This window comes from Otolemur garnettii, unplaced genomic scaffold (assembly GCF_000181295.1).
Source record: "Otolemur garnettii isolate 467f Iridium unplaced genomic scaffold, OtoGar3 scaffold00026, whole genome shotgun sequence".
In the NCBI taxonomy this organism is placed as follows: Eukaryota; Metazoa; Chordata; class Mammalia; order Primates; family Galagidae; genus Otolemur; species Otolemur garnettii.
The window spans coordinates 10,201,995-10,217,022 of NW_003852421.1; the positions used below are offsets into that span (position 1 = coordinate 10,201,995).

The window sequence follows — 15,028 nt, forward strand, 5'->3', positions numbered from 1 at the left end:
AAAAAAAAAAAAAAGAAGTGCCTTCCCTTTCTTTTGCCCCAGTAATTCCACTTCAAGAAATCTTCCCTCCTATTGGGATTTAGATTGAAGAAAGGAGAAGGTTAAGGGGGAAGAAGGGGAAGGAAAAAGGAAAAGGGTAGAGATAGTGGAGGGCACAGAAGAGGGGATTAGAGAGGGAGGAGAGAAAAAGGGGAGGAGAGGAAAAAGGGGAAGAGAGAAGGAGAGAAATCTTTCCTAAGGAAATAAAGACAGATTCCATGCAAAAAGATTTAGAATAATGAAAGAATTAGAAACAATCTAAATAACTGGAGAATAATTATGGATGTACATCAAATAGACTTACAACAGACTATGCCAGCCAAAAACAAAACAGAAAGATATTTGGACCTGTTGATCTTGTAGGAAAATGCTTTTAATTATACAAGAAATACATAGTAATTAGTATGTATTATACCACTAATATGTATATTAGTATGTACTATAATAACCACAGGATATAAAAGCCTTCAAGAAGAATACAACTATACTTAAAAATATGTGTATATAAAAAACTGGAAGAGCACAGTATAAATAGCAATTATTTATACAAAATTATGGTTCATTTTCTTTCTCACATTTTTTAGTACTTTTCAAATCAGCAATGTATTCTTTTTCTAAATGGGTCATGAATTACTGTTTCTTGCAATAGCAATACAGCTACTGAGTCCACTGACACATTCTCTCCATTCCTTACCTGTAACTCTTGGACACACTGCACCTGCTATCATCTCAACTTTAAGGAAACTGCTATCACAAAAAGTACTGACACCCTAAATGCCAAACCATGAACACTTAGTAATCCTTCTTTGAACCGACTTCCTTGGCTTCTAGAAACATCATACTTTTAGGATCTGCCTTATAATTTTTCAACAACTCCTTTTCAGAATGTTTAGCTGAATTCCCTCCTTCTATATATCCTTTAAAGATGGTATTGTTGGTGTCTACCATAGGTCCTCTTCTTTTCAAATACAAGCTTGGATGATCCTATAAATTTCTACAGCTTCAACAATTTACACTCTGGTGACTCCAAAATCTACCTTCGGCTCTGCTCTCTCTCCTAAATTCCATTTATTTTTAGTCAAAGCCTTACTAAGGATGGATGTCATCCATCAATTCAAACACTGTTCTCATCTTCAACTCTAAAAAATCCACTTCCCTCCAGTATTTTCTCTTTTGTTTCGTGAAATCACCATTTATTCAATCATCTAAGTAAGTCAGAAACCTGGAAGTCGTCATCCTTAACTCTCTCTATGGCAATCCCTGCCACTACTACTTCCTAAGCAAGTTTGCAGGGCTTAAAGTATTAAACAGTTAACAAATCTATCTACTTACCTCAGCAACCCCACTATGCTGACTAAATCACCCTGAATGTATATTACAATAATCGAACTAGTCTTCTTGATGTCAGTCTCATACCTATTTTCCACAGTACCCTCAGATAACCTATCTAAAATGCAAATCCAATCGTATCATACCCTTGTTTAAAACCACTATCTGAAAAATAAAAGGCAGTGTTAGGCACCTGTTAGAAGTCCCTTCATGATCACCTCTAGACACATTCCTCCTATAAAACTTTATGCTAATCTTCCACAGTAATAGCAATAGCAGCAGCAAAAACACGAGTCTGCTATGCACCAGGCATCTGTTAGCAGCAGCATCAAGTAATCATGAGTTTGCTCCACACCACGTACTTTTAAGTGCATTAAATGATTCAATTTAGCCTTATGAGACTGCCATTATCTCCTTTTCACAGATGAGAATGAAAGAGTTTTTTTGAAAAGTTTAAAAATCTGTAGTAAGTGGCAGAGCCAAGATTTAAATGCCCACCATACTTCTCAACAAAAGTTGAAAACTGGCTCAGCACTGGTAGCACAGTGGTTACAGAGCCAGCCACATACACCGAAGGTGGCGGGTTCAAACCCAGCCCAAGCCAGCTAAACAACTGCAACAAAAAAATAGCCAGGCGTTGTGGTGCCTGTAGTCCCAGCTACTCGGGAGGCTGAGACAAGAGAATCGCTTAAGCCCAAGAGTTTGAGGTTGCTGTGAGCTGTGACGCCACAGCACTCTACCAAGGGTGACATAGTGAGCGCCTCAAAAAAAAAAAAGTTGAAAACTAATCAGCTCCTGAAAACAACAATCCTTAAAATCTCTGCTCAGATACATATACTATCTTAGGAAGGATACCCAAAAAACTCATCTAAGAAAGGTAAACAGATGACTGAAGGACAGAGAAGCAAGACACTTAATGTTTAACTTTATTCCTCTCTGTTATTACATTATAAACTTTCCAAAAGCCTTCCCTGATCACTACCCCCATCTTCCAACAGAGTTGGTCACTTCCTCCACTAATACTTCTCTATTTATATGTCTGCTGCTACAAATCTCTTACTAGATTTAATTATTTATCTCATGTTCATTTCCCTTTGTACCTGTAAACTTCTGTTCCATCTTTGTCAATTCGAGGTTCCTAGCACAGTATCTAGCACATAACAGCTCAACAGATTAAACATTCTTTTTTTAAAATTTTGCTCACTTTTTAAAAAAACTCAGATGAATATTAGGGTACTAATAATTAGGTTACAATATTTGCATCTGTTAGGTAAAGCCCCTGCTATGGTTATGTCCTGCACCCAGGAGGTGTGCCATATACCCTTACTTGTGCCCATTAGGTGGGAGCACACCAATCCCCTCCCTCCTCCCAACTTGAATTGAACCGAGTTTCTCTCTTTTGTGGGCATCTATTAGTTTGTCTGCGGGCTTCATATTAGTATAAGTACATTGGCTACTTTCTTTTCCATTCTTGTGATACTTTGTTAAAAAGAATGTGTTTTGTATTAAGCATCCAGGTTAACACAAAAGATGTGATGACTAATACAAAAGAGATAAAGTCTCCATCTTTTTTTATGGCTGAGCAGTAGTATTTCATAGTATACACATGGTTTATTAATCCGTTCATGGGTGGATGGGCACTTAGGTTGTTTCCACATCTTGGCAATTGTAAACTGAGCTGTAATAAACAATTTAGCACAAATGTCCTACTGACAAAACGATTTTTTTTCTTCTGGGTAGATGCCATATGTTTTGTTTTTTTAATCTCTATCACAATCCATCCCTAAGCAAGAGCCTCATAATCTAACTCCTACCTATGTATCTCTACTCTCTCTACTAATCCTGCACACTGCCATCACATACTGCATTCCCTCCCCACTTGATACTGTCTTTGTAGAACAGATTTTCATACCACTTTCCAAGTCAAAGAGACTGAAGACTCCGACTCCCTACAACCTATAGAATCTTCTACTTTTTTTTTTTTTTTTTTTTTGAGACAGGCTCACCTTTTGCTCTCCGTAGAATGCCGTGGTATCGTAGCTCACAGTAATCTCAAAGTCCTGGGCTTAAGCGATTCTCTTGCCTCGGACTCCCAAGTAGCTGGGACTACAAGGTGCCTGCCACAACACCCAGCTATTTTTAGAGATATGGTCTCGCTCTGGCTCAGGCTAGACTCAAACCTCTAAGCTCAGGCAATCCACCCACCTCAACCTCAGAAGTGTTGGGATTATAGGCGTTAGCCACCACACCTGGCCAGAATGTTCCACCTTAGAACTATCATCATGGATCTGACTGTATTCTTACTTCCGTAAACTCTTCAAGCCCCAACAATATTGAACCATATACCTGTGTCAAAGACCATATAGTTACTGTCCCAGTATACCTCCAGATGCAGATACAGTCATGTGCTGCATAACACACAGCCCAGGCTATGTCATCTAGGCTTGTGTGAGTACATTCTGTGAGTTTCACACAACAATGAAATTGCCTAACAATGAATTTCTCAGAACATATCTCTACTGTTAAGCAACACATGACGGTACTAAAATTTGACTCTCCTTGAGGGCACGGACCACACTAATTGTATTTACTGACTTTCTACTAAATGCTTCTCTACTAGAAACTATGAGCAAGATAGGGATGAATAAAATAATTTCTTAAACTCACTCAGCAGCTGACAAGGTGATAAATCATAGGCATTAAACATAGATTTCTTAAATTAATAAATACATTGCTTACTTATAATAAACATATTGCTTACTCTCTGTTCATATTTTCTGTCTGTGTTCTCATTTGCTACATATAGCAAATTGAACTAGAAGGAAAAAGCCTTCTAAGTTTTCAAAGCTTTTTAAAGCTAGATGGGGGTGGTGCCTGTGGCTCAAGCAGCTAAGGCATCAGCCACATACACCTGAGCTGGTGGGTTCGAATCCAGCCCAGGCCCGACAAACAACAATGACGGCTGCAACCAAAAAATAGCCAGGCGCCTGTTGTCCCAGCTACTTGGGGGGTGGAGGAGAGAGAATCACTTGAGCTCAGGAGTTGGAGGTTGCTGGGAGCTGTGATGCCAGGGCACTCCCCAGGGCGACAGCTAGAGGCTCTGTCTCAAAAAAAAAAAAAAGCTAGATGGAAGAAAGGGCCTTTATTTTTCGCTCCTCCCAAGAAATAATCTAGAGAGTCAGAAAGCATAGAGGGAACACTCTGGGAAAGTACCCTTTGTCATCAACAGAAGAAATCTAGGAATGGAACAGAGATTGGATTACCTGCCAGTTCTTCCTGAAACATCATCAAAGAATGACATCAATATTTTGTTTTAAGAGCCAGAAATACCACATTCATAATAAATTATAATTCTAAAAACTTTCAAATAAAAAATTTATTAGCTCTCACATTTAGAATTACTGCAGCTCCACTACCTATATTAGTATGCGTAATTTAAAACTTGAAATTCCTGAACTGAAAGTACATACCATGTATACTTTTTAGAAATTCATTTCAATAATCAAGAACACAAAATAAAATATACTCTTCCTTAAATGACTCCTAAATTAATGCAGATGACTTCTTTTCCTTTTTATTTTTTTTAAGAGACAGAGTCTCACTTTATTGCCCCAGATAGAGTGCCATGGCGTCACACAGCTCACAGCAACCTCCAACTCCTGAGCTTAGACGATTCTCCTGCCTCAGCCTCCTAAACAGCTGGGACTACAGGCACCCGCCACAACACCTGGTTATTTTTGTTGTTGTTGTTTTTGCAGTTTTGGCCGGCTGGGTTTGAACCCACCACCCTTGGTATATGGGACCAGTGCCTTACTCACTGAGCCACAGGCACTGCCCAGATGATTTCATTTATATTTTGAAATACATTCAAAATTTATTTTTAAATTAATCATAGTATTCAGACAAGACTATTCTGCCCTAACAAATTAAGCTTATTTTGCTGAAAATACACAAAAATTTTGTTCAATAAAAACTCAGGCAGAAAATAAAATATATTCTGTTTCACCAAATAAAAGGAATTTCCTCTCAAGCCTTATTTTCTAGGCAATAATGAAATATAAGTAGCAATCATCACAATCATATTCCTAGTTCTTCAAGGCAGATCTAGAAATAACACCTGTCACAGGATAAGTTTTTTCAAGCACATAATACATTAACCCTGGTTCTTTGTTTTCTTTTATTCTACTGTTAGAAGGAAATCATACTCAACTCTTGCCATTTCATTAAAAAGCTTGTCAATGACATCATCTCTAAAAAACTGAGATCTGTGACCCAAACACTTATTTCCCTGTCCTAATCTTAGATAAATACTCTGTTTAAAAGAAAACTCAAATTGTAAATTACATACAGTAAACTCTCAAACAGCCATACATTATCACAAATGAAAGTTGACTAACAGCTGCTCTTTCTCTGGTACATTCTTTAAAAAGCTGTTGGAACTTTAAGAATAAATTTTTACATCACTTAAATATAGTTCTATACATTTCCAAAAAGATATTAGCCAAAACTAGCAAAATGAGTTGTTTCTCTTCATAAATGAACTGTTCTTTCCTTACAAAAACACTGAGTTGAGCCTAGAACTTTGTTCAACAAGTTGAGATAAATGAAATCTGACGAAAGATATATAATAATTTTCTTCAAGAACATACAAGTGATTAAGTACTGCTTCTCATCCATTCATGTATTCATTCATTTGAATGCTAGCTATAAGTTAAACACTAGAGTCACAGAAATGTAAAATAAAATAGTCCTTTACACCCTTGAATCTGCAGGGTTATAGAACAATAAGAAGACAATTAAAACAGCAGAAATGCATATATTATAATCACAATCTGTCCAACATGTAAAGGAGGCACGGAAAAGACACATTCCTATTTCAGAGAGCAGAAAGTGCCACAAAAAAGGTACCCCTTACTAAGACTTAAAGACTAATCTAGGCAAATGGGGTATGAGAAGATGAATAATAAGAGGAAGGAAAGAGTTTGCATAGAGAACTAGAAATGTGAGCCAGCATGTGTAGTCAGAACTATAAACTATGCCTTACAAGTGAAGGGCATGTAAGAATCAGGGATTCTTCAGCCTTAGTCACTAAGGAAATGTACATTAAAACCACACGAAGAAATCACTAGACACGTATTATAATGGCTAAAAAAAATTTTTTTTTAAAAGTTGACAATACCAAGTAAGTGCTAAGAACAAGAGGAGCTCTCATACATTGCTGGTGGAAATGCAAACTAGTACAGTCACTTTGCAAAATAATTTGGCAGTTTCTTATAAAGTTAAAAATACACTTTACTGTGATCCAGCAATCCTACTCCTATTTACCCAAGTGAAATGAAAACTTATGTTTACACAAAAACCTGTACATAAATGTTTATAGTGACTATATTTGCAATTGCCAAAAACTGGAAATAGTCAAGACGTCCTTCAAGTGGATAGCAAACTAGTTCACTCATCCACACAATCAACAATAAAAAGAAACATTCTACCAATATATTCAAACAAATGTATTATCCTAAGTGAAAGATGCCATACTCATAAGGCTATATACTATATGGTCCTGTTTACTATATTTTGCTATATATACTGTGCTCCCATGTATAATGTGCACCTACACTTTGGGCCCAAACTTTCAGGAAAAAAATCGTTTAATTTTTTAATTCAGATTTGTATTTGTTTATGTTTAGGTACTTGTTTTTTGAATTATAAAGAAATTAAGCATTTATTGTTTAACATATTATAGTGTAAGAGTTACATTTCTGATACATAAGCATAAAAGAATTAAAACCAATCAGTTGTTGCCACGGGCTGGAGATGGGGAAGGACTGTCTACAATTTCTCTTCTTCCCCCGAGAAATTCAGGGGGATGATGAACTGTTCTATATACAGTAGCCTCTCCTTATCTGCAGCTTCATTTTCCCTGGTTTCAGTTAGCACAGTCAATCAAGGTCTGAAAATATTATATGGAAAATTCCAGAAATAAACAATTCCTAAGTTTGTTGCCCCTTTTTTTTCTTGACACAGAGTGTTACTATGTCACCCTCGGTAGAGTGCTATGGCATCACAGCTCACAGCAACCTCAAACTCTTGGGCTTAAGTCATTCTCTTGCCTCAGCCTCTCAAGTAGCTGGGACTACAGGAGCCCACCACAACACCGGGCTATTTTATTGTAGCTGTCATTGTTGTTTAGCAGGCTCAGGCTGGGTTCAAACCCACAAGCCCTGGTGCATGTGGCCGGTGCCCTAACCACTGAACAACAGGCACTGAGCCAATTCCTAAGTTTTAAACCACATGAAATCTCACACTATGCAGTCCAATCCCACCCTATCCTCACCTGACATGTTAATCATCCCTTTGTCCAACATAGCTACACTGCATATACCACATGTCCATTAGTCAACTTTAGTTATCAGAATGAAAAAAAAAAGTAGTATAAACAGTGTTCAGTTCTACCTGCAATTTTAGGCATCCACTGGGGGTCTTTAAACATTATCTCCCATGGGCTTGGCGCCCGTAGCACAGTGGTTACAGCGCCAGCCACATACACCAAGGGTGGCGGGTTCAAACCCAGCCTGGACCAGCTAAACAACTGCAACAAAAAATAGCTGGGCACTGTGGTGGGCACCTGTAGTCCACTACTTGGGAGGCTGAGGCAAGAGACTCGCTTAAGCCCAAGCGTTTGAGGTTGCTGTGAGCTATGACGCTATGGCACTCTACTGAGGGAGATGTAGTGAGACTCTGTCTCAAAAAAAAAAATAATAATTATCTCCCATGGATAAGGGAGGACTACCATATCAATTATCATGGTAGTTATACAACTGTATACATTTGACAGAACTGAACACTAAAAACAATAAATTTTACTATACGTAATATATTCGTTTTAAAAAGGGAAAGGAAAAGACAAAATGATGAGAGATCTTAGCCTCAAAGAGATGAAAACTCAAAAGATTATTGAAGCTAGACACATCATACAAGACCCTGCTAAGAAGTTCTAGATTTTTACCTTCAAAGCAAGAGACATTCCAAATGATCTCAAAGAAGGTACAGGCACAATTCAGTTCTTATTAGAAAGAACACTGACAACAGGTATAGACTGGAATAAGCAAAAGAACCGAGGGACGAATCAACCAACTACCTCAGTAATTTAGGAGGTAAATTACCAAGACCTGAACAAGGCAGTAGAAATTAATAGAGAAAGTTAAAGGTAGAAAATGGTTTCCAGAAACCATGAAACCTACTGACAAAAAGATTTTAAATGCCTGAGGGACATTCAAATGCAAGCATCTAGTTAGATACATTGTTCTAAAGCTCAAGGGTCCAGAGCCTGAGACACAACAGTAGATTTGAGATTCATCAGGGTATTTGCAGCAGTCAAAATAAAAGGTCGAGATCATGCAACAATAGATTAAGTAGAGTGAAAGGTATCCCTGAAATCAACATGAGCAACACCAACATTATGGAATTGATGATATAATGTGAAGCATCCAAAGAACTGGCTGATTATACAGCTGTAAAGTAAAAAATGGTTACAATCTTGTGCCTACTTCAACCTGGGGCTTCCCAAATCCACTTTAATCCTTGGCATCTCTGAGTTTATCTTTTAGCCTGATTACCCTAAGAAAACTGAAGCATTCAGATCCCAATTTTCCAAATACCAAAAGGTAGGCTCGGCACCTGTGGCGCAAGTGGCTAAGGCGCCAGCCACATACACCTAAGGTGGCAAGTTCAAACCCAGCCCAGGGCCCGCCAAACAACGACGGCTGCAACCAAAAAATAGCCCAGCATTGTGGCAGGCGTCTGTGGTCCCAGCTACCTGGGAGGCTGAGGCAGGGAGACTTGCTTGAGCCCAGGAGTTGGGGGTTGTTGTGAACTGTGATGCCACAGCACTCTACACAAGAGGACAACTTGAGGCTCTGTCTCAAAAAAAAAAAGACAAAAACCAAGTAACTACTAGTTAAGTAAAAGCTGTTACTGAATTCCAAGTGTTCACTTTCTGCTTTTTCACACTGTTGACAATAAGCAAATAAAGTTAAGAGATAATCTACTGAATACATGTATTCTGTCAATTAAACATAAGAGGGCTGCTAAGAGAAGTCAAATAACTGACTTCAAAGTACAGGTCAGCTCACCCACACTACCCAATAGCTAGCTTCATTTTGGTAGTTGAACAAACGCTACTACAGCTGCTTTAAAGGATTTCTTGACACTGCAACAAAGATATCAGGAAATACTATAGGATAAATGCAATGATTCCAGATAATTAGTTCTCAAATAGGGGGATAAGCACCAAAATTCAGTGTGGTTGGAGCTTTCTCAAAATGTCTATCTTACCCAAAGTTCCACTTCTAAAACTTCTGATTTAGGGACAGTAGTTTCAGGATAAGATCCAAACTACTGTATTTTTAATAGCCCCATAAGTGATTCTGATATACATACACACCACACACAGATCCCAAGTTGAAAAGCAATAATATAAAAGTTGGTTCCAGGCTCTACCAGGGAGTTCTCATTTGGAAGTTTCTAAATCATATCCTAACCTTCAGGAAGCTCCTCTGATCGAGAACATATAAATATTCTTTTCCCAATCAAAACCTAAAATTCTAAGCCCAACTCCTACAAAAACCTATGAATCACCTGCTGGCTTTGATAACTAGCTTTAAGAGGATTTAACTTCTCAGCAGAATTCAGAAAAACAGAATATAAAAAAAGTTATGAAAATGAGTCATTCTCTGTCTAGTGCTTAATTCTAATTCATATTTTAATAATAAACCTACCAGAAAAATTTGGTAAATCTCACCAACTCAAGCTTTAACTTCAACCAGTATTTAAGCATAACTATATCCAATCTGCATGCCACACTGAAATATTCAGATTCCACTTTTCCAAATACCAAAATTTCCAAGATTCCAACTTTGCAATGATATGATAAACATTATGAATCAAAACAAAAATAATTACCCAAGAATGGAAAGTAACTTTTCCCACCAAAATTTACACTTACCCATCCCTTCCTTTACTGACAATTTTTACTTCAAAATAATAAATCCCACAGGCTGCTGGTATTGGATGGGTGGCACGAACTGACGCTGCATCTTTTGGGGTTTTGCCATGACCTGTATATGAAACAGGAAAGAAAAAAAAGTCAAATTAATATTCACTGAAATATTAAAATGTAAATCTTAAATAATTCAGGAACCAATAGGTTTTGGAATGATATATAATTTCTGCTCCCATCAGTTCAAATAATTAAAGACTTAATGAAACATTTATCATCCCAATTAATACAATATGCAAAACAGCCCAAGTTAACCACAGACTTCTTCACTCTATTACTAGTTTTATTAGGATTTCAGAATCTAAATACATACATACATTGAGCAAATTAAAATGTTTTATAATATACTATTTTTGTCTGTTTGGTTTTGTTTTTTTTAGACAAAGTCTCGCTTTCTCGCCCTTAGAGTGCTGTGTTATCTTAACTCACAGCAACATCAAAATCCTGGGCTCAAACAAACCCTCTTGCCTCACTTTTTCTATTTTTAGTAGAGATGGGGTCTCGCTTTCACTCAGACTGGTCTCGAACTCCTGAGCTCAAGCAATTCAGCCATCTCAGAGTGCTAGGGTTACAGGCATGAGCCAACAGCCCAGCCCTAATAGACTGTATGTTTAAGAAAAAAACATTGTGTTTGAAAAATGTAATGAGAAAATATCTTATCAGATATAAATCTGCATATAATTTATAAAATTCCTAAACACTCTTTTGTCACATGGCCTCTTTTGAAATATCTGTATAAGAGTATATTTTAAGTGAAATTTTATATAATTGGATTGAACTGGCAGAACAGCTTATTTTAAAAACTTATAATTGTTGTTTAATATAGTGTTATTAGTTCTATACAAAGTCTGATGCATAAAATTTCTTCACCTAGTAATAAATTACTGAGAACTATAACTGATCTCTAGTTACATTTCATTTTTTTTAAGACAGGAAAAACACCATACTACTACTGACATTTTAAAATATTAGAAAAGGGCTTCTAAACTCTTTTAATTCTTCCTTGATTCTAACCCCAGAGGGTTTTCCTTTACTCACAATCACTTCCCCCACCCCTTACCCAAGATGCAAATTACCTGGGAAGCTAGCATGTGAACAAAATAAAATGAAATAAATTATGTGCATAAAGCACAAAAGAATGAAGACTGAAGTTGAAGTAGCATGTCAGAAAGTTCACAAATAGTGTGAGTGAGACAAGTCACCATAATCTCCAAAAGGTCTGCATGAGAAACAATACTCTAAACTATTATTCAGGTGTTCTAGTTAGATATGCTTCACTCAATACAAAGCTGTCAATAATCTTTCAGTCACACTGTAAGATTACCTTCATGGGTAACAGAATTTTCCTTCTCAGATTTGCCATGATTGTTTTAAAACTACTTTGTTTTAAGTTGAAAATCTTAAGATATACAATGATTATCACATACCACTAAGGTATCTTTCTTTACCATATACTCTACCAAATTGCCAGTGCATACCTTATTATTAAACAGTTAAGTTTACACTTACAATGCAAATTGTTAATAGTACATGCTAACAACCTCCACCCCTAAACATTCCTTGCTATTAGCATGAAAACTTGGGTTATGAGCACAAGTCCTTAGCCTGTGACTGTAAGAAGTGTGGAGAAGAAGACAGAAATGGGAGCAGCAATAAATGCCACAAAACACGTACAGGTAACAGATTTACACTAAGCTAAGCAGCAGAAAAAAACAAGGCCCAAATCTACACACTAATCACTTTCAAACAAACATTTAATAAATTATGGGTTCAGTACATCTTTTTTAGTCAAAATACATAGAGCCTCTGTAAGTTGACCACCCAAGGGGATATAATAAACTGGTCAACCTAAGAAATAGACCTATTGTACAGACACATGCTTACATGTGGGGCATGACCAGCCTATGAAAATTAGGTTGATTAAGGAGGTGGTCCATGCAGAGAGATGATCAACTACGGAGGTCCTACTGTATGTTCAAATAATTAGGAAAAGGTTACAGAAACGAACTGCATATTTAAAAACCAGTTACAAATAAATGTAAGGAAAACTCTGACTGAACAAAATCTAAATGGAATCTTAAATCCACTAGATTTTATTATTGGGTATTTTGGGGTGGTGGTGGTTCTTTTTCTTTCTTTCTTTCTTTCTTTTTTTTTTTGTTTGAAGGAGAACCCAAACTTTTAGGGATAAGGTAATCTCAACCTATTAATAATAAATAATAGTTAACATATATTTAATATGACACTGTTCTAAGCGCATTTTATTTAACTCATTTAATACTCAACCCCACGATGTAGGTAGTATTTATTATCATTTCACAGCTGGAGGAAAATAAATGAAGGTAAGGAAACTTACACAAGGTCATACTGGTGAGTAAAGAATTCCAAACAAGGATTTGTGCTGGGATTTAAATTCAAGAAGCCTGATCCAGTGTGAGCTCTGAACCCACATGAAGGATTTAGTTACACTGAGCATTCTGGCATCACTTCACATTTATCCCCATCTCCTATTCTTGCTACTTCTATAGGAAAAGAGAAAGAAAACTGGTATTTTTCTGTCAAAATGTTAGATGCTTCTGTATGGATTTTTTATTATTTTTAAAAATGAATAAGTTTTTGTGAAAATTATATAACATGCCCCAATTTGGTAGAATCATATATTAAATCCTACATGAATTAAAATCCATAGATCTTTCCATTATGCAAAAATAACTATGAAGTACTATATGATCATAAGTCAAGAATCCATTACATTTATTATAATTTAGTAAGACATGAAAGAAAAATTCTGTAAATGTTAAAACTAAAAAGATGTTTCATGTTTAATTTAAATTTAAAAAGATACAAGGAAAATTTTAAATAAAGGATTAAAATTCATGCTGTTTCTTAGATGAGAATAATACAGGTTGAGAATCCCTTATCCCAAATACTTAGGATCCGAAGTATTTTGGACTTTAAATTTTTTTCAGATTTTAAAAAATTTGCATGCATTTACCCTGTTGAGCATCCCAAATCCAAAAATTCAACATCTAAAATGTTCCAATAAGCATTTTCTTTTTCTTGAGCATCATGTTGTAGCTCAAAACTTTTTCTTTTCTTTCTTTCTTTTTTTTTTTTTTTTTGAGACAGAGTCTCACCCAGTCACCCTGAGTAGAGTACTGGGACATCATAGCTCACAGCAACCTCAAACTCCTGGGCTCAAGCAATCCTCCTGCCTAAGCATCCAGAGCAGCAAGGTGCTAGCCACAACACCCAGCCAGTTTTCCTATTTTTAGTAAATTTGTTATCTTGTTTTGGTCAGGCTGGTCTCCAACTCTTGAGGACAGGTAATCCACCTGCCTCCCCTCAACCTCCCAGAGTGCTAGGATTATAGGCATGGGCCACAGCACCTGGGCTCCAAACTTTTCAGATTTTGGAGCACTTTGGATTTCAGATTTTTCAATTTGGGACCCTCAACCTGTATTATCAGAAGCTAAAGGCCTATTTCTAACAATGCTCACTGGCAAATGGTTACCTTCAATTCTGCAGTAACCAAAACAAAAACCCATGAAGTCCCCAATATTAAAGTGTTTTCTGTACAGCTCTAGAAGATGTATATATTGCTTCAAAACTCTCAAGCTAGCAAGGTTACCTCTTTTTAATTAAACAATCTATTGATTTTACTTAATGAAATGTTACGAATTTGAACAAAGTCTTCCACCCCATCCCTACTCCTACTTACTCTCCAACATGTAGCCAACTAGTATCTTTTTGGAAATTTCAATCAGCCAATCAGCCCTCCTCACATTACCAGACCTCAAAACAATAAAATCCCTCCCAAAACCTCTCCTTTGGCCTAGGAAGAAAGCACACTTTCTAAACACCTTTTCTGACCTCACCTCTACCCGCGCTTTCCACCTTTTTTTCTGCTCCAGCCACATTAGCCCTATTTTATCCCTATTCATCACGCCAGATTCTGTGTACATACTATATTCCCTCCACCCTTCCTTCTTAGCCTGGTTAGGTCCCACTTATCCTTTAGATCTTAGCTCCAATCTTTACTTCTGCAAATATCCTTTCTCTGATATTGGTCTAACCTTTTTTTATATGCCCTCATAGCATATAAACCACAACATCAACATACTTAACATTTACTTGTAATTATTTTATTGTTCTTGTGTTTAAACTCCCGGACCCCTTTACTCCCACTAACTTCAATTCTAACTTCAATCATTGAAGAAGGAAGCCCAGGAACGAGGGTCTAATGCTCCAAGGGATCAGCAGACTAAAGACACAAATGCCAGTGGAAATTTAACTGGGCTTCTATTCTGTCAGGACTGCAATTTTTGTACTCCAAGAAACGTAAAAACCTTTAGTTACAAAATTCCAAAAGTTTTAAGTGATTGCCCCAGGCCCTTAAGTCTTATTATTTCTGGCACACGATTTTGCGAAAACATGAGGTTTTTGCAGCAATGCCATGCCATTTGTACTATAGCAGAAATGCCCATATCTTCCTCTAGAACACACCCTTCTATTCTCTTGTCTTTGTGAAGACTTCACTTCCATACTTCCTTTTCAAAATCACCATACCTTTAATTCCCTGAATTCTTTTTTTTTTTTTTT

General features: G+C 36.8%; 1 protein-coding gene across 2 annotated transcripts in view; it reads right to left on the reverse strand.

Annotated features, from left to right (window-relative positions):
• RANBP9 (RAN binding protein 9) overlaps nt 1-15,028 on the reverse strand; it is a 92,266-nt gene that overhangs the window by 67,832 nt on the left and 9,406 nt on the right. For both annotated transcript variants that reach the window (XM_023512274.1, XM_023512275.1), the window contains exon 2: nt 10,373-10,484. The gene's annotated coding sequence lies outside the window, so the exon portion shown is untranslated. The remainder of the gene's footprint in view (nt 1-10,372; nt 10,485-15,028) is intronic.